The 19,107-nt window shown below is 41.6% G+C and overlaps 1 protein-coding gene across 5 annotated transcripts in view; it reads right to left on the reverse strand.

Annotated features, from left to right (window-relative positions):
* Positions 1-19,107, reverse strand: part of BNC2 (basonuclin zinc finger protein 2) — a 481,226-nt gene that overhangs the window by 384,842 nt on the left and 77,277 nt on the right. The window lies entirely within an intron of this gene.

The raw sequence follows: 19,107 nt of genomic DNA on the forward strand, positions 1-19,107 counted from the left end.
TTTTAAAAAAAGTTATTCAAGGTATTTCCCTGTGGTCCAATGGCTAAGTGCAGGGGCCCCGGGTTCCATCTCTGGTCAGGGAACTAGATCCCACACACTGATACTAAGAGTCTGCATGCCACAACTCAGACGCGGTACAGGAAAATAAAAACTTGAAATAAAAAATTTTTTTAAGTTGTATGGCAGAAACCAACACAACATTAATTTTCTTCCAATTAAAAAAATTAAACCAAAAAAAGTAATTCAAATGAAATATCAACACTGGTTTTTTTTTCCTTTCATTTTTAATTGAAGGATAATTGCTTTACAGTAATGAATTGGTTTCCGCCAAACATCAAAATGAATCAGCCACAGGTTTTTAAAATTAGAGCTATCATTACAAATCTTAGTTATGTAATCACCTGATTGCTGCTGCTGCTGCTGCTGCTGCTGCTGCTGCTGCTAAGTTGCTTCAGTCGTGTCCGACTCTGTGTGATCCCATAGAAGGCAGCCCACCAGGCTCCGCCATCCCTGGGATTCTCCAGGCAAGAACACTGGAGTGGGTTGCCATTTCCTTCTCCAATGCATGAAAGTGAAAAGTGAAAGTGAAGTTGTTCAGTCGTGTCCGACTCTTAGTGACCCCATGGACTGCAGCTTACCAGGCTCCTCCACCCATGGGATTTTCCAGGCAAAAGTACTGGAGTGAGGTGCCATTTCCCCTTCTCCAATGCATGTATGCGTGCTAAATCACTTCAGTCGTGTCCGACTCTGTGCGACCCCATAGACGGCAGCCCACCAGGCTCCTCTGTCCCTGGGACTCTCCAAGCAAGAATACTGGAGTGGATTGCCATTTCCTTCTCCAACCACCTGATTAGCAATGAGTAAATTTTCAAATCTTTAAAATATAAATTTTAAAATTCACTTAAATTTTTAAAGGTTTCATCTTGACATATACATTAAAACTTTCGAAGATTTTTTTTTAATGATGAAAACTGTCAAACACAAAGGGATTAATGCATCTCCACTAACAGTGGAAGAGCATCTGATTTTCTTTTTCTAGTGAGTGTGGCAAAAAGCTCAAAATTTTTGGCTAAAAGAAGAAGAAACCCTACACAAAGAATGGAGGAGAGCATCACCACAGGAGTAAGAAACAAATGCGCTTATCTTTTCAATCCAAGAGACTCTGCACAGTCTTGGTTATAGAGTGGCTCTGGGTGTGGTGGGGAAGGCAGATAACTAGCGTTCAGTGTGCCTGACGGGGCGCTCAGAAAGCTCTTTGAAACAGTCTAGGGCTACTTTCTTCACTGAGTACTTGAACACCTACCACTACTAAAAACATACAAGCCAAAGCACTTTCAGGAATTTTTAAACCTAGTCTGGAGTATCATACAACCATTCGAATAACTTCCTACAAGGCACAAAGCCTTAAGTGCCTTGAGAAAACGACTGCAAAAAAAGGAGGCAAACCCAGGAACTGATGTGGCTAAAACACAGTATAGAAAGTGTCAGAGACTGAGGTGGAAAGATAGGCTGGCTTCCTCTCAAGGAGGACCCTGAATGCAGAAGTAAAGGGCTTGCTCTGACCTTGCAATGAATGAAGTTTGGGCCTGAGTAGTGACAAAGTAGCAGAGAGACCAGGACAGTCACTTAGAGATGGAGTGTGGTTTCTGTGTGTGTGTTTGCACTACAAAGCATCCCCACAGAGACAGCTTTCTCGTCTATTTTTTTGAAAAGGTAACATGCTTGCACCTTAGAGATGAAGAACTAGAACCTTAAGCTCACCTCCACCAAACCCAACTCTCCTCTAGATGCTAACCTGGGCCAGCTGCAATGAGAGAGACTGGACAACCCAAACCCTAAGGGATCTCTCCAGCAAGGGTTCTTGTTGGGGCCTTCAGCTCCTGATGGACATGATGGGTGAATAGATGCTCTGCATTTTCAGAGAGCAGAATCAGAAAACTTAAAAGACGTTACACTGCAACTGGAAGGTCAGATAAAGTACATGCATCAGGTGACTAATTTGGGTGATGGAAGCTCTCCCTATATATTTCTTGAAAGGAACAACTCAAGGGGATGAAAATGAGGTAAGACCTAAAGCTTACGCATCTGGGGGGACCTCCTTAAGAAACAGCATGCAAAAACATATGCATCCTTTACACAAAGAAATGACCCCGAGGACACTATTTGCTGGGCCGCCACCAAGGGATATGGAGGAAAATTCTACGCCTCCTGCAAAAGCACCCATTCAGAACAGCCAAAGAGCTCAAGGGTCATCTGGGAGAACTGAAAGGAGGGTGGCACTCTCAAAAATCCCAGACACTCTTGTGACAGAAAGATGCAAACTTTACTGGATGGCACAAAAGGAGTTAAAATTACCCAAGAAAATGCAGGCAAAAAGAGACGAGAGGCTTAGACTGGCTGATTATTCTTATAAGGATCTCATTTGACAGGGGTAAAATACAAAGAAAAGTGTGTGCCAGTTTTTACAGAAAACATATGGGAACTTACCTGGGGAAATTTGCTTTCTTTTAACGAAACAAGGAGTCTTTTCAGGTATTCTGAGTTGAAATTGAGAAGGACATGTTTAATTATAGTAAATGTGGAGAAAGGGTAAGCCGCGGGAGAATGGTGGCCGAAACGTATTAATATTCAACTTCATTCCTGGGTTGGGTGGGTGGAAGAGACTAGAACAGGAGCTACATTTTTACATACAAAGACCCACTATATAAGGAAGGAAAGAAATGAGGGAGGGAAGAACGGAGAAAAGGAAGAAAGAAGAGAGAGACAGAAGAAAAATATCAATCTCCACTTGAATAAGCCTACAGGAGGGATTTTCTGTAAAGAAAGGTTATGAACGTCAAAGAAAATTAATTTATCCCCCAAAGTTTGGCTCCTCAACATGAAAACACAAAAAAGACAACATGTAAACTGTTCAGACAAGAGCACCCTTTTCTATCTCAGACACCCTGTGTACTCAAGGTGCCTTGGGCCAAGTTGATCAGCACTGTGCCTTAGCTCTGAACCTCAAATGCAGAGAGATGCCCTGTACCTAAAGTGGAGATGGCGTGCTCTGTGGGTACACATGGGGCAGGAGAATCAAAATGACAATGGTCAGCAGCCCAGTGAAGGTCTTTGATCTGAACCACAATAACCCCAATACCACAACAGTCCCAGCTCCTCCCCCACCCCAAAGTGCAACTCTCTGGTCAGGCATCCTCTGCCCCCACCCCACCAAATACTAATGGGAAGAGGCTGGAAAGAGAACAAGATCAGACAGGGACCAAACAGGACAGGCTAGAGAGCAGTAACAATGATTCTGGGCTCCCCTGGGAGTAATGAAGTGACAGAGCGGACAGGAAGAGAGCCAATTAGCACATTCCCAGACAAGAGAGAGCTGAGGCTAAGGAAAAGCAAGGAATTAAACACAAACTTTGCCAGTCTGCCTATGTCAGCATAGTTATTCTTCACTAATATGAAACTGACACGCAACCGAGACAAAGGTACCAAAGCTGCAAGAACGGCAAGAGCCCTGGGCAGAGGGAAACTGGTCCTGTCTCCACCACTGTCTGCAATGCGCAGTGAGTCCCCTCAGAGCAACTCTAAACTCTATTCTTCTTAACCGTGAAATGAAATAATCCCCAGAGCTGGCATCCTAGAACTCAAGGACCTCATGTTCTTATGAACGAGTACAGACTTGAGCCGGACAACTTGGGTGTGAATTCCAGCTCTGCAAGTGTTTTAGACTTTGGGAAGGTTACTTGACCTCTCTGTACCTCAGTTTCCCCATCTGTGAGACACAAGAAAAGTACCCTACCTCATGGAGCTGCCTAAGGATGAAGGGCTCTGTTAGCTGTAATTATGGCCGTGGGCAAATTTTGTACCCAATACCTTTTGGGTATGAGCATCTGAGTGGTGAATCACCTTTCTGAAAAGCTCTTCCTCAGAGGGGCAAGCAACTCTGCCTCTCACTTTTCAGGGCGGTTCCCTTCCTAGGCCAGGGACTGCTGTTGCTGTTTAATTGCTCAGTCGTATCCAACTCTTTGCGACCCCATGGACTACAGCACACCAGGCTCCTCTGTCCTCCACTACCTCTGGAGTTTGCTCAAACTCACATCCATCGAGTCGGTGATGCTATCTAACCATCTCATCATCTGCCGCCTCCTCTCCTCCTGTCCTCAATCTTTCCAGGCAACAGGGTCTTTTCCCATTAGATGGCCAAAGAATTGGAGTTTCAGCACCAGTCCTTGCCATCCAAGGGACTCCCAAGAGTCTTCTCTAGCACCACAATTTGAAAGCATCAGTTCTTTGGCGCTCAGTCTTCCTTATGAGCCAACTCTCACATCCACACCTGACTCAAGAAGAACCGTACCTTTGATTATACGGACCTTCGTCAGCAAACTGACGTCTCTGCTTCTTAATGCACCCAGGTTTGTCAGAGCTTTCCTTACAAGGAGCAAGTGTCTTCTAATTTCATGGCTGCTGTTACCATTTGCAGTGATTTTGGACCCCAAGAAAATAAAAGCTGTCACTTTTTCCCCTTCTAATTGCCATGAAGTAATGGGACCAAATGCCATGATCTTAGTTTTCTAAAGTTGACTTTCAAGCCAGTTTTTTTCGCTCTCCCCTTTAACCTGCATCAAGAGACTCGTTAGTTCCTCTCCACTTTCTGCCATTAGAGTGGTATCATCTGCACATCTGAGGTGGTTGATACTTCTCCCGCAATCTTGATTCCAGCTTGTGATCCATCCCACCCAGCGTTTCTCATGGTGTACTCTGCTTATAAATTAAATAAGCAGGAGGACAATATACAGCCTCGTCATACTCCTTTTCCAATTTGGAACTAGTCAGTTGTTCCATGTCCAGTTCTAACTGTTGCTTCTCGACATGAATACAGGTTTCTCAGGAGACAGGTCAGGTGGTCTGGTACTCGCACCTCTTGATTCCAACTCCCCTCCATCAGCACCTTGCTAAATTACAGTGCAAGCCTCTGGTTTCCATTCTCTCAAATTCATCCTTGAATCAAATCTCACATATAATTCTCCTGCTTACAACTCAAAGGCACTTTTTTTCCACATGCAACAACCTGGATCAATCTCAAAACTATTATTCTAAGCGAAAGAAGCCAGACTCAAAAGGTTACATACTGTAGGATTACATTTATATCATGTTCTGGGAAAGGCAAATCTTTAAGGACAGAAAACAGGTCAGTGGCTGCCAGGGGCTGGGGTTGGGAGGAGGGGCTAGTCACTCAGGGGCACTGAGGAGGTGCTGTAAACGTTCTTCCTCTTGATTGCAGTGATGGTTACAAGACTAAGATCAAACACACTACATGACGCACTAAAATGGGTCAGTTTTACTGTGTATAAATTATACCTTAGTTTGAAAGAAATTACAGAGAAATCCCAAGGGTCTCCCATTGCCAACAGGTACCACAGCATTGCTGATCTGTCCCTACCATGCCTTCCACATTCCAGCAGCAGCCAACTTTTTTAAATTCCCTGCATACCCTGTGCAGAAATGTCTTAACCACCATTCGGCTCTTAAACAGCTTTTCCACATTAACCACTGAGTCCTCTGGGCTGTCTTCCTTCCTATCTCAACCCTCACACTCCCAGGCAGATAAGTTAGTAAGTTATTTCCCTATCACTGCTTTCAAAGTAATGTATTACACAAATTACATGCATATATAGTGATATAATGAATGCTCTTGTCTCTCATTGATCAACTGAAATGTGAATTCTTAGGGAAAAAGAACTACTTTTGATCCACATGTGTGTATGCAACCTAGTCCGTGGCAGACAGTCAATACATTTTTGTTGGAATGATGTTTCATAAGGCGTCGCTATCTCACTGCACCCCCACCACTTACAAGAGTGCCCACTTGGCTCAATAAATAGTGTCAGCCCTTGCCCTGCACACTAATACAAGATGATAAACATGATCGTGCAAGCTGAAACCATGCAGAGCAACCTTAACAATAAATAGAAAAATTCTAGCTTCTCTCTGATCTGTAACATTTTTTGTCAAAAATACTAAAAAGCAGTTACATAGGAAGATGAAAAAAGCAAAATATTCATTTACTACACTGTAATTTAAAACATTAGAAATTTGAGAAGTAAAGCATTTTATTTCTTTATCAAAAAAAAAGCATCAAGAGTAGTCTGAGTAGTTTGAACAGTGCTGCCTTCTTCTCACTGTATAATTTAAAACATCAAATGAGCATCTTTTGTACCAGCATACTCCCATCTAAGTCTGGATTAGCTTCCAACATTTTATCCCTTTTGTTTTCATCATCCTGCCGTATCTCTGAGGAGTTCTCTTTAATATGACATTTTCTACCAGCATCTTTTCCTCTGTTATGCTTTCATCATTTTTGTCACAATCACTTTTCTCATTTACACAGTAACTTCCGCTTCCCTAACTCCTCTGGCTGCGTACAGAGAGGCTCTAGAACAGTGGCAGCGTTGACACTCCTGCAGTCCACTGGTTTTCCTAGAACTCGATTTAGGAAAGGTTCAAATTTCACTTCCAGCGTTAGCACTTCACATTTCTTTGCTGCACTTTGATCTTTGTCTGCCAATTCCCTCTCGGAATTATCCATTTTCACAAAATGTCACATGAGTTTATCTCTGAGGGACAAGGAGGCAACACAGCTATGCCCTTTGCTGTCTGTTCATGAACCAAATAACAGGATGTGCTGGCTGTACTTTAATACACTCTGTTAATGTAACATAATAACCAAAATGTAAGCTGTGTTGTTGGAGGATCCAAGTTACTTAATTAACCATAACAACTGAAAACTGTCCATACTGGAAGCATGCAAAGGGAGAAATACCTTTGTTTAACAAGTAAACAAATAATTTTAGAATGAATGAATTGGCTCACCACTAGGTCAGATTTAACCAACAGGAATTTATGCCCTTCCCATCTACACCTTCAATTTATAAGATCACAAAAACAGAACCACTTCCTAAAGACCCAATTCAGGGTCAGGTACAACATATTAGAGGAGAGATCTAGATTATAATCCCAATTCTATCAGTAGTAACAAAGTTACATTCTAACACAGTACCCTATAAAATAGGGTTAATGATACTTCCTCCTTCATCAGATTTCTGAGAAACAAAGGAGAAACACATTTTAAAAAGTACTTTGAAAAATTCAACTAGATACTACCGTATCAAACATATACTTAGCAGGCACCAGGCATTATTATACGAGATTTTCTTAAATCTTCTCATAGAATTCTCGTGACACAAGAGAATTCTCATGGTACAAGTGCCAGTATAGTCTCCATTTTACAGAAGCATACTGAAGCACAGGTAAGTCATATAATGTGTCCAAGGGCACGCAGAGAGTACGCAGAGAAGCAGATTGTTGCCGTTGTTCAGTCACCCAGTCGTGTCCGGCTCTTTGTGACCCCATGGACTGCAGCACACCAGGCCTCTCTGTCCCTCACCACCTCCCGGAGTTTGCCCAAGTTCATGTCCATTGCATGGGTGATGCCGTCCAGCCATCTCATCCTCTGACACCCTCTTCTGCCCTCAATCTTTCCCAGCATCAGGGACTTTTCCAATGAGTTGTCCGTTTGCATCAGATTACCAAAATACTGGAGCTTCAGCTTCAGCATCAGTCCTTCCAGTGAATATTCACGGTTGAGCTCCCTTAAGATCGACTGGTTTGATCTCCTTGCTGTCCAAGGGACTTTCACAAGTCTTTGAACTCAAAAGGTTTATCTCCACAGGTCAAGTTCTCTCTAACTTCTTCACTAACTTGTCTATTGTCCACAGAAAGAAGAAGGAAGTGGTCACTGAAAGGGGTGAAACACTGGCTCCTAGAAACTGGGCAAAGCTAATTCAGTATGACTCAGAGTAATCAAGTGGTTCTACACTAACATTTTCAGATTAGGGGCAGAACTAATACCAACCAAACTCAAAAACGTCTGTTCCATCACATCTTTCACCAAGGTACCTCGTGGTAAAGACAAGATGGTCCACAAGATGACTTCACTGGCAGCTGCGTGCTTGCCTTGGGAACAGTTTTAGTTTCCTATCAAAAAGAGGGACCTGCCTCTCATGCTTTAAATAGAAACTACTTTGAATGATACATAGTGTGATTTAAATGACCGATGATAAAGAACTACTCTCCAGGGGACTTCTCTGGCAGTACAGTGGTTAAAGCTCTTCGCTTCCAATGCAGGGGGTATGGGTTTGATCCCTGGTCGGGGAACTAACATCCCACATGCCATGCAGCATGGACAAAACCAAAAAAAAAAATTTAGTTTTTAAAAAAGATTTTAAAATACAACCACTTTCCAGATCACACAGAAAATACCGGAAGGGACATGATAAATGCATGGATACATTTTATGAGATAGAAATCAGGGTGGCCTTAGGTAATAGAAAGTCCTGATTGTAAGAGCTGAAACAATGAGCTCTCTCAAAGAACAAGTCAGGAGCAGCAGACGTGGGCTAAGTGTCAAGGACACCAGCTCTGCCTTTCCTGTTGTCATGCTCAGCCCCCTGAGTCTGCTCACTGCCTCACTAAGCATCGCTGACAAATTCCAAGCAGGAATTTGTTTCTCATTCCAGATGGGTAACCTTCACTACCTTTGTCTAGCACACTTCCTCTTATAAATTATTGGCCAGAACTTAGTCACATGCCTGCTATCAGATCAATAGCTCCTAAGGGGGATGAAATTATGATGACTTAGGTTTTTATATTAATCACAAGCTATCTTGGACCTATCTCCCATGTCTGGCTACTTGGGAAGAAAGAGGTAGAATGGGTTTCAGGGTAAGCATCAGTATTTAATACAATTACTGTAAAAGAGGCGTATGACAAATGTGAAATGGCTCACGTGACTCTCTAGAGCTGGGGCCCTGGGAGCTTTGAGAACAGTCCACCACTACACCAAGAGAGGCACCAGGACACAATGAGCTACTTCACTCGTTAAGTAAGTAAGAGCCAGTAGAGCAAAGCAGCTTTTCAAAGGCACAATTTCTCAGCCAACAGCATGAATCAGAAGAAACTGTTTTAGTTCTCGTCAACTGTACACTTTCCAAAATTATCAGGTTGAGCAATCATATCCAACCTCAACCTCTGTACTCAGGCTCTGCTTAGGGAACCAGGGGGTGGAAAAACACATAGGTTTAGATATGGCGATCACTCCATTTTCATTTTTTTTTAATTTAGCTGTCCTTTTTCATTTAGGCCATTCTTTCCTTCTTAGCAAAGCAGGAAGGACAGGAGATTACCTGAATAAAATAAAATACCCTGACAAGATATCTTCCCACAGTTAGGTTTTCAGTTGCAGGCTTATGATGAAGGTAAATTCAAATACTACCTTGAAAGACTCAGAGTGGGTCTGAGGGCATGAGCCCTTCCTTCTATGCTTTTACAGATAGCATTCAGCCTAAAATTGGAATTAGGCTGACCCTCTTCAAAGAACGAAGGAAAATTTACAAAGTTTTTATTTGGAAGCTCAACTTCATCCTATACACCGCTCCAAATCATCTCATCTTTCCTATCACTGTTCTTTCCACCTGAACATCTGCTTTGCCAATTAACGCTATCATTTCTGTCATTGGAACTCTATTCAGTTGAAATTCAAGTTCTGTCTCAAATGTCTCGTTTCCTCCATGCCCAAGACTTGGAACCCTTCATTACAAGGCTTATTCACTGTCCAACTCCTAACTTCTTGAAGACTTGCACCCAGGAAAGATGCAATGTTGTATAACTGTCCCCAGAAATAAAGAGACCAAAAGAATAACAGACTAGAGTTGAAAAGAGGACCCCTTCCTTCATCGTTTATCAATTTTGTTTTCCTTTCGATCAGCACAGGAGGAAAAGCAATAGCAAAGAAACAGGCAGGCACTAGAGAAGATGGTAAGGACTGTACATCTGACCAATTTCTCTATACTCCAGAGATGCCTGACCTGCACACGTCTACATACAACAGAACAGACACAAACAAATGATGACTGCTAATTCTGGCCGCTTTCTTTCCCCCTTAAACACACTCCAGAAGTCACTGCAATAACGGAAACATTTGGGAGACTGAGCCATCTGATGACAATTACAGGAATCCTGGAAGGGAAGAGAATGCTCAGGGCAGGCCAGACGGCCATGCAATTACAAACCCCCTCTCAGCCCCAGAGTCCTCTCCACACCCTCCGCGTGCCTGCCAGGGGGAGGTGGACGGGGAGGCTGCTGCTCAGCGTTCCCAGGCGGACACGCTCTCACGCTGCTCCAGAGAGCGCACCACCATTGAGGTTTGCTCGGTTTTCTCACCCCTTGCAGAAAGACACTGCCTGATTGTCACAAGTTTGGTTCCCAAGGATGTGAGACTCACAGAAACCAAGGCTTGTACAGTAAAAAGATGACTGAAAAGGTAAACCAGTGAAAATGCTTGCTGCTCTTGCTGTTTAGTGGCTAAGTCGTGTCTGACTTTTTGTGACCCCATGGACTACAGCCCATCAGGCTCTTCAGTCCATGGGGATTTCCCAGGCAAGAATACTGGCGTGGGTTGCCACTCCCTTCTCCAGGGGATCTTCCCAACCCAGGGATTTAACTCACGTCTCCTGCATTAGCAGGCGGACTCTAACACTGAGCCACCAGTGTTAGAAAATGTTAATATGAAACTAAAACTTTTTTCCAAGTCCCGTTACTCCCTGAACTGATCCTTGTGGCATTGGGAAGTGAGGATAGTGGATGGGTGGAGAAAAGAGCTAGTATTTACTGAATACCTCCAAGAGAAAGCCACTTTCAGAAATAAGAAACCTTTAAAAGGACAGAGCATTGCTGATTTAATGAGAGCTAAAGTTCGGAGAAGCAACTTCCCCAATTCCAAAGCTCTTAAATGAAGGCAACAGGTTAAAAACCAGGCTCACCTGGCTCCAACAGCCACGCTCTTTCTACTCAGCTATACTACCTGAGAAATAGCAAGCACATCAAACACAGAGTCGAACTAGTATGACACAAGCTGGCATTCGTCACTACCTGGCGTGCAAGCTAAGTCGCTTCGGTAATGTCCAACTCTTCTGCGACCCCATGGACTGCAGCCCACCAGGCTCCTCTGTCTGTGAGATCCTGGAGGCAAGAATATTGGCGTGGGTGGCCATGCTCTCCGCTACAACTGACAATTTCTTTCTTCTGAAAAATTATACAAAGTTTAAGAAGTGAGCTTCAAGGACTTCCCTGGTGGTCCAGTGGCTAAGACTGCATGATCTCAATGCAGAGGGCTTGAGTTCCATCCCTGCTAGGGGAACTAGATCCCACTTGCCACAACTAAGACTCAGCAAAGCCAAATGAATAATCATTTTTTTTAAAGAAGTAAATTGCAGGTTAATTCAAAGAAAGTTTACAATGTTATCTGTAAAAGTTTTAAAAACATACTTGCTATTAATCTACCCAGAGAACAGATAACACTATTATTTACTCAACTACATATTACCTTCCAGTATTCGTTGTTAATATATCTACCTTTTTATATACCAGTTGGGGTCATAATATTTATAGTTTTATATCTATTTCTTTTCAACCAACATATTGTAAGTATACTCCTGTGTCATAAGATAAATTCCTCAAAAGTCAGATCTTTTAAATAATTACATCAGAATAGATTTCATAACTAACGTCTTCCAACTTAAAGCCCTGTGCTGACAGGATTAGGAAATTTAAATACTTGAAATATTACATATTCCATGTAGATGGCTAAGGAAACACGGAGACTGCTGAAAAATGAAGCATGATTCCAGGGATTCCCTGTTGGTTCAAGAGGATGAACTTTGACAGAACCACATTCGCCAAATTTGTGTATATGTTGGAAATATAATCAACCCATGCTGTGTTGTTTAGTCACTAAGTTGTGTCCAAGTCTTTGCAACCCCATTGATTGTGGCCCACCAGGCCCTTCTGTCCATGGGATTTCCCAGGCAAGAACACTGGAGTGAACTGCCATTTTCTTCGCCGATCAATCCATGCTGCTGCTGCTGCTGCTGCTGCTGCGTCGCTTCAGTCGTGTCTGATTCTGTGTGGCCCCATAGACAGCAGCCCACCAGGCTCCTCTATCCACAGGATTCTCTAGGCAAGAATACTGGAGTGGGTTGCCATTTCCTTCTCCAAATCAATCCATAAATAGATACAAATGTACAAAATTCAACATTGGGATTCCAAATTACCATTCAACTATATTCTACCAATGCTTTCCATGAGTTTTCCTTTTCCCATTTATTCTGGCAGTGCCCCAGACCTTGTGCAGAGAAGACAATGGCACCTCACTCCAGTACTCTTGCCTGGGAAATCCCATGGACAGAGGAGCCGGGTAGGCTGCAGTCCCTGGGGTCACTATGAGTTGGACACGACTGAGCGACTTCACTTTCACTTTTCATTTTCATGCATTGGAGAAGGCAATGGCAACCCAATCCAGTGTTCTCGCCTGGAGAATCCCAGGGACTGCGGAGCCTGGTGGGCTGCCATCTATGGGGCTGCACAGAGTCAGACACAACTGAAGTGACTTAGCAGCAGTAGCAGCTCACCTTGTGGGATCTTAGTTCCCTGACCAAGGATTGAATCCAGACCCTCAGCAGTCAAAGCACAGAGTCCTAACCACTGTACTGCCAGGGAATTTCCTCATAAGTCTTAATGGAAATCAAAAGTATAGCAGCTTTGTGGAATTTTCATTAAATAGAGCCATAAGTTGGGCACTTGCTTCAATGTATGAGCAAGAGATGAACTTCTCCAGCATGGCACACACCAAAGAACTGCTTGACAATCTTGCACAATGTGGTGGTAATGACAGCAATAATACAAAGTAAAAATGATAGTATTTGTTAAGTCTTTCCCTTCGTTAGTTACTGTTCTTAACACTAGAAACACACATGTTAAATTTCATTCTATCTAAATCCCGTAAGGTAGCAACTCTTCTTATCCACTAAACTTGAACTCAGAAAACTTGAGTTTAAGTCCATTCATAGTCCTAATGTGTTAGTAAGTATCATGTCTCTTAGTTATACAATTTTTTCACTACATAATAGATGGTTTGGGTCTGAGAGTGTTGTAGAGTGAATAAATTCAAGTATTACAGATTTGACAATCACCTGAAAATATAAATATACGCATGCCCCTCCCAATCCATGTCACTAAATGGCATACAGCTTTACAATCATTTATAGCTCTGCACAGAGTCGGACATGACCGAAGCGACTTAGCAGCAGCATAGCACTGCATGCTAGAAAATTATTAACAATCAACATGTTAGCCTTGATGTAGTCCTTTTCCTATTTGGAACCAATCTGTTGTCTTGTGTCCAGTTCTAACTGTTGCTTCCTGACCTGCATATAGGTTTCTCAAGAGGCAGGTCAGGTGGTCTGGAATTCCCATCTCTTAAAGAATTTTCCACAGTTTGTTGTCATCCACATAGTCAAAGGCTTTGGCATAGTCAATAAAGCAGAAATAGATATTTTTCTGGAACTCTCTTGCTTTTTCCATGATCCAGCGGATGTTGGCAATTTGATCTCTGGTTCCTCTGCCTTTTCTAAAACCAGCTTGAATATCTGGAAGTTCACGGTTCATGTATTGCTGAAGCCTGGCTTGGAGAATTTTGAGCATTACTTTACTAGCTTGTAAGATGAGTGTGATTGTGCGATAGTTTGAGCATTTTTTGGCATTGCCTTTCTTTGGGATTGGAATGAAAACTGACCTTTTACAGTCCTGTGGCTACTGCTGAGTTTTCCAAATTTGCTGGCATATTGAGTGCAGCACTTTCACAGCATCGTCTTTCAGGATTTGAAATAGCTCAACTGGAATTCCATCACCTCCACTAGCTTTATTCGTAGTGCTGCTTCCTAAAGGCCCACTTGACTTCACATTCCAGGATGTCTGGCTCTAGGTGAGCGTGAGTGATCAAACCATTGTGATTATCTGAGTCGTGAAGATCTTTTTTGTACAGTTCTTCTGTGTATTCTTGCCACCTCTTCTTAGTATCTTCTGCTTCTGTTAAGTCCATATCGTTTCTGTCCTTTATTGAGCCCATCTTTGCATAAAATGATCCTTCAGTATCTGTAATTTTCTTGAAGAGATCTCTAGTCTTTCCCATTTTATTGTTTTCCTCTATTTCTTTGCACTGATCCCTGAGGAAGGCTTTCTTATCTCTCCTTGCTATTCTTTGGAACTCTGCATTCAAATGGGTATATCTTTCCTTTTCTCCTTTGCTTTTCACTTCTCTTCTTTTCACAGCTACTTGTAAGGCCTCCTCAGACAGCCACTTTCCTTTTTTGCATTTCTTTTTCTTGGGGATGGTCTTGATTTCTGTCAGTGTCACGAACCTCCGTCCATAGTTCATCAGGCACTCACTCTCTCTATCAGATCTAGTCCAAGTAGGAAAAGGAGTATGTCAAGGCTGTATATTGTCACCCTGCTTATTTAACTTCTATGCAGAGTACATCATGAGAAATGCTGGGCTGGAGGGAGCACATGCTAGAATCAAGGTTGCTGGGAGAAATATCAATAACCTCAGATATGCAGATGACACCACCCTTATGGCAGAAATCAAAGAGGAACTAAAGAGCCTCTTGATGAAAGTGAAAGAGGAGAGTAAAAAAGTTGGCTTAAAGCTCAACATTCAGAAAACTAAAAGCATGGCATCTGGTCCCATCAGTTCATGGGAAATAGATGAGGAAACAGTAGAAACAGTGGCTGACTTTATCTTTCTTTTTTTCGCTCTAAAATCACTGCAGATGGTGATTACAGCCATGAAATTAAAAGACACTTAACCCTTAGAAGGAAAGTTATGACCAACCTAGACAGCATATTAAAAAGCAAAGACATTACTTTGTCCACAAAGGTCCATCTAGTCAAGGCTATGGTTTTTCCAGTAGTCATGTATGGAAGTGAGAGTTGGACTATAAAGAAAGTTGAGCACTGAAGAATTGATGCTTTTGAACTGTGTTGGAGAAGACTCTTTTGAGATCCCCATAGACAGCAAGGAGATCCAACCAGTCCATCCTAAAGGAGATCAGTCCTAGGTATTCATTGGAAGGACTGATGCTGAAGCTGAAGCTCCAATACTTTGGCCACCTAATGCGAAGAGCTGACTCATTTGAAAGGACCCTGATGCTGGGAAAGATGGAAGGCAGGAGAAGGGGACGACAGAGGATGAGATAGTTGGATGGCATCACTGACTCAATGGACGTGAGTTTGAGTAAACTCTAGGAGTTAGTGATACACAGGGAGGCCTGGTGTGCTGCAGTCCATGGAATCGCAAAAAGTTGGACACGACTGAGAGACTGAACTGAACTGAACTGCTTCTGTGTATTAAGTTAAAATTTTAGCTCAGTGAAAGTAATTACTATCCAGGTTCTGCAATCCACCCAAACTCACTCTGAGCATTCCTGCTCATTTTTCTGGTCTCCAGGACCCAAGAATCCCTTTTGTTGAAGCAAAGGTTGGTTGTTACTTGTTTCTCTCTTTCAATTCTAAATTTCTGCCAAGTAATTAGAAAAAGAAAATGAATAGCTATTTTTGAGGTTTTTTTAATGGAAACTGTGGGGGTTAGAGTCACCACAATCTCTCACAAAAATAAAATTAAAATCATACATCTTTGACCTCTCCTCTTTCAAGGAGAATGGATAAAGGCAGTTTGGCTCTGGGCTGTGAGTCAAGGATTTGATCCAAATCACCTCTACTGAAACTTAGGTAGTTTGCCAAAAGTACCTTAGTCAATAAAAGAAACATACATGGATTTACAAAATATTTTCATAAATCCCCACAATTATCATAATGGAAGGTGTCATTAGTATGCCCATTTTACAGATGAAGATAACAAAGTTCAGAGGGTGAAAATACTAGCCCCAAGATCACACTTTAAAAGTAACACAGCATGTAGGAAGGAGGTTTAAGAGAGAGGAGACATACGTATACCTACGGGTAACTCATGTTGATGTACAGCAGAAACCATCAAAATATTGTAAAGTAATTATCCTCCAATTAAAAATAAAACTAAATTTTTAAAAAGTAACAAAGCAGTTTTTTTAATACGTCTTCTACATAATTTTTCCAAGTAACTGTAACATGTTATGGTTCAAAGAAATTCCTCCAACTTGAAGTAACATTTAAAACTACACTAAGGACTGTATGCTGCTGCTGCTGCTGCTAAGTCGCTTCAGTCATGTCTGACTCTATAAGATGAGACCCCATAGATGGCAGCCCACCAGGCTCCCCCGTCCCTGGGATTCTCCAGGCAAGAACACCGGAGCGGGTTGCCATTTCCTTCTCCAATGCATGAAAGTGAAAAGAGAAAGTGAAGTTGCTCAGTTGTGTCCAACTCTTAGTGACCCCATGGACTGCAGACTACCAGGCTCCTCCATCCATGGGATTTTCCAAGCAAGAGTACTGGAGTGGGGTGCCATTGCCTTTTCCAAAGGACTGTATGAATTACAAGCAAATCCTAAACGCATCTATCTAGCAGTAGGGACTCATTTTATGCTATTTTATATTCTCCACTAAACTATACAGACATAATAAGAGAAAATTCTGAAATTATCCCAATTCTCCCCACCATCCTGTCCTATGAACTCACTTTCATTGCACAAACACACTGAATGGGCATTACCAAAACTATGGTTATGCCCCTAGAGCATACACATGGGAGGCAGAAACCAAAGAAGCATGTGACAGTAACAGCAACAATGGTGAGCCCTTTCTACCATGTAAGTTATAAACACAGTGCTTCCTTTGGTCACCAACAAACCCCTTGAGAAGGTGGTCCATACCTGTAAGCACCAATTCAAACGGCAGGTAGCTCTGAAAGCTATACCATCATCAACAGGGCCGTATTTTTTTATCGTTCAGAACCAAGGTTCCTGTATCTGCAATTGAAAGGGCAATGTTTGACTCCTGAATTATAACAAATTCAGCTGAAATATGTATATATACCATATACAGATATGCTATTATGAATATATCATATACAAAATACATATATTTTTTTCTCCCTTCTGATTCTATAAACAATATACTCTCAGCTACAGAAAATCTCAAAAGTGTAGAAAGCATAAAGAAGCAAACATTAGTTACAATTCCAGCAACCAGAGGCACAACTAATGATATTTCCTTCTAGTTTTTTCTTAATTCCTAACAGACTATTTGAAATTCCCTTTTCTACAGAAAAAGTAACTAATTCTTTGGGGCAGAAATAAGAAAGGAACTGGAGCCTAGAAAAGTTAATCCCACTGTATTTATAAACAAATTCAAATTTCTTGAGCAAAATCTCAATTGATAGCTATAGCAAAAATACTTAAAATCATTTGGAAAAGCTCAGTAAAGTCACAATCAAACTCTTCTCAACATTAGATCCAGAAGAAACAATAATCTGTAATGATTACAGAGGTTCTCTTGTGAGAATCTGTTTTGTTTTGAAGAACTTTATTTCCCCAAATCCTATTTTTGCATTCAAACTATTAACCCTAGTATCCTGATGGACTTCAGAACCACAAAATAAAGCACCATGGTATACTGAATCTCTTAAGCTTAAAGAGTTTGAGAAAACAGCAGAAGAAGGTTACTCTGACCTTGCCCTCATCCTTCTTCCCTGGAATAGGCCATAAAACCCTCATAATGCCAGGTGCCCTCCCTATGCCCAGAGGAAAGGAGCATCTTATCTCCGAACACAAAGGGATGCAGGAAAGAATCCTCACAAACAAGCCTTGCTGGGTCTTTCCCCAGTTCACTACAATGACCCCCTCCTTACCCTACCATATCCCTCCACAACTGTGCACTCTTCAAAAATCTAGGATGAAATACTCAAGTCTGTTGCTTTGGGTCTTCATTTCCTTATGAAAGTTCCCATGTCCCATAAAATTTAGATTAAATGTATCTGTATGCTTTTCTCCTGTTTAAAAATAATTTATCAATCTCCTGTTAATCTGTCCTTGTCAGTTTAATTTCAGACCCATCCAGGGACCCTTGAAGGGTGGAGGAAAACATTTCTTCCCTACAATCACCATTATCAGTAACAAAAAAGACTTCAGATCACCCATAGCAGAGGGGGACAAAAGGCTCTGTTTTCCCCTAAAACTCTGCTTCTAGAGGATACTAAGAAAATAGCATCTAGTATGGTGTGTGTGCACACACACACGTGCACTCCCCTTTCTGGCACATGCATACGGCAAGGAGCACAGCTTGTGTCCTCTAACTGGAAGTGGATAGCTCAAAAGTAAAGCTCATCGTGTCCTAACACAGTTGACAGCAATCTGCTTTTTGCATGGAAAAATACTTAAATGGAACCTACGAAGGTTTGAAGGTTCGTAATGCTAAGAGCCTTTGGAACATAAATCTATTTTGTAGCAATTTCATTGATCATGTATTTCTAAGATACCTACTTAAGAGGGGCTCAAACACAAAAAATACTTTTGTACCAGTTACCACTAGGTAAACATGAGTTTTAAATAATCTTTGGTACAACAGACCTGAAATTTTATTTCCCATAGCCTAGTGACTGTAAATGCCCTGTGACCCTCTTAAGCACTGCCAACATCAACATCTGGTACCTGGCACAAAGAAAATAGACTCTAAAAGGTTTTCTTTAAAAATCCTTTCATTTTCATCATGTGCTTTAAATATGTTTCTAAGACAGTTCTCTTTCTCCTCTTTCTGACACAGAAAAAAAAAAAAAGATTCATTTCTCTCAGGCAGCTGGGTTATGTTTTAGAAGCAGAAGAGGAAAATAATTGCCAAAAATCAAGTTGTGGCTAATGTCATCTCACTCTCTCCCCAAAGAAATTACAATCAATATAACAGTCCTAAGACATGACTCGATGAAAGAAAATTCCAAAATAATTATAACTCTCTTCCCATAAACATATACCACTGGTAAAAATGACTTTAAAACCCATGGCATTCTACAAATTCTATTTTTCTCTGATTTTTACCCTTCCTCCTGTACTTTCTTATAAGGCTTCTTATGACCCTCAGTTCCTCCAAAGATGTTAGTAATAACAATGGTCACCCCATTGATTATCAAAATATTCATTACTTTTACTTTTAAATGCTATAGTTGAACAAACAAACTATATTGGAGAATTTCAAAAGAATTCAAGCCCATTTATGACCCAAGTTCTAACCTAGGAA

Source organism: Ovis canadensis, chromosome 2 (genome assembly GCF_042477335.2).
Source record: "Ovis canadensis isolate MfBH-ARS-UI-01 breed Bighorn chromosome 2, ARS-UI_OviCan_v2, whole genome shotgun sequence".
Classification (NCBI taxonomy): domain Eukaryota; kingdom Metazoa; phylum Chordata; class Mammalia; order Artiodactyla; family Bovidae; genus Ovis; species Ovis canadensis.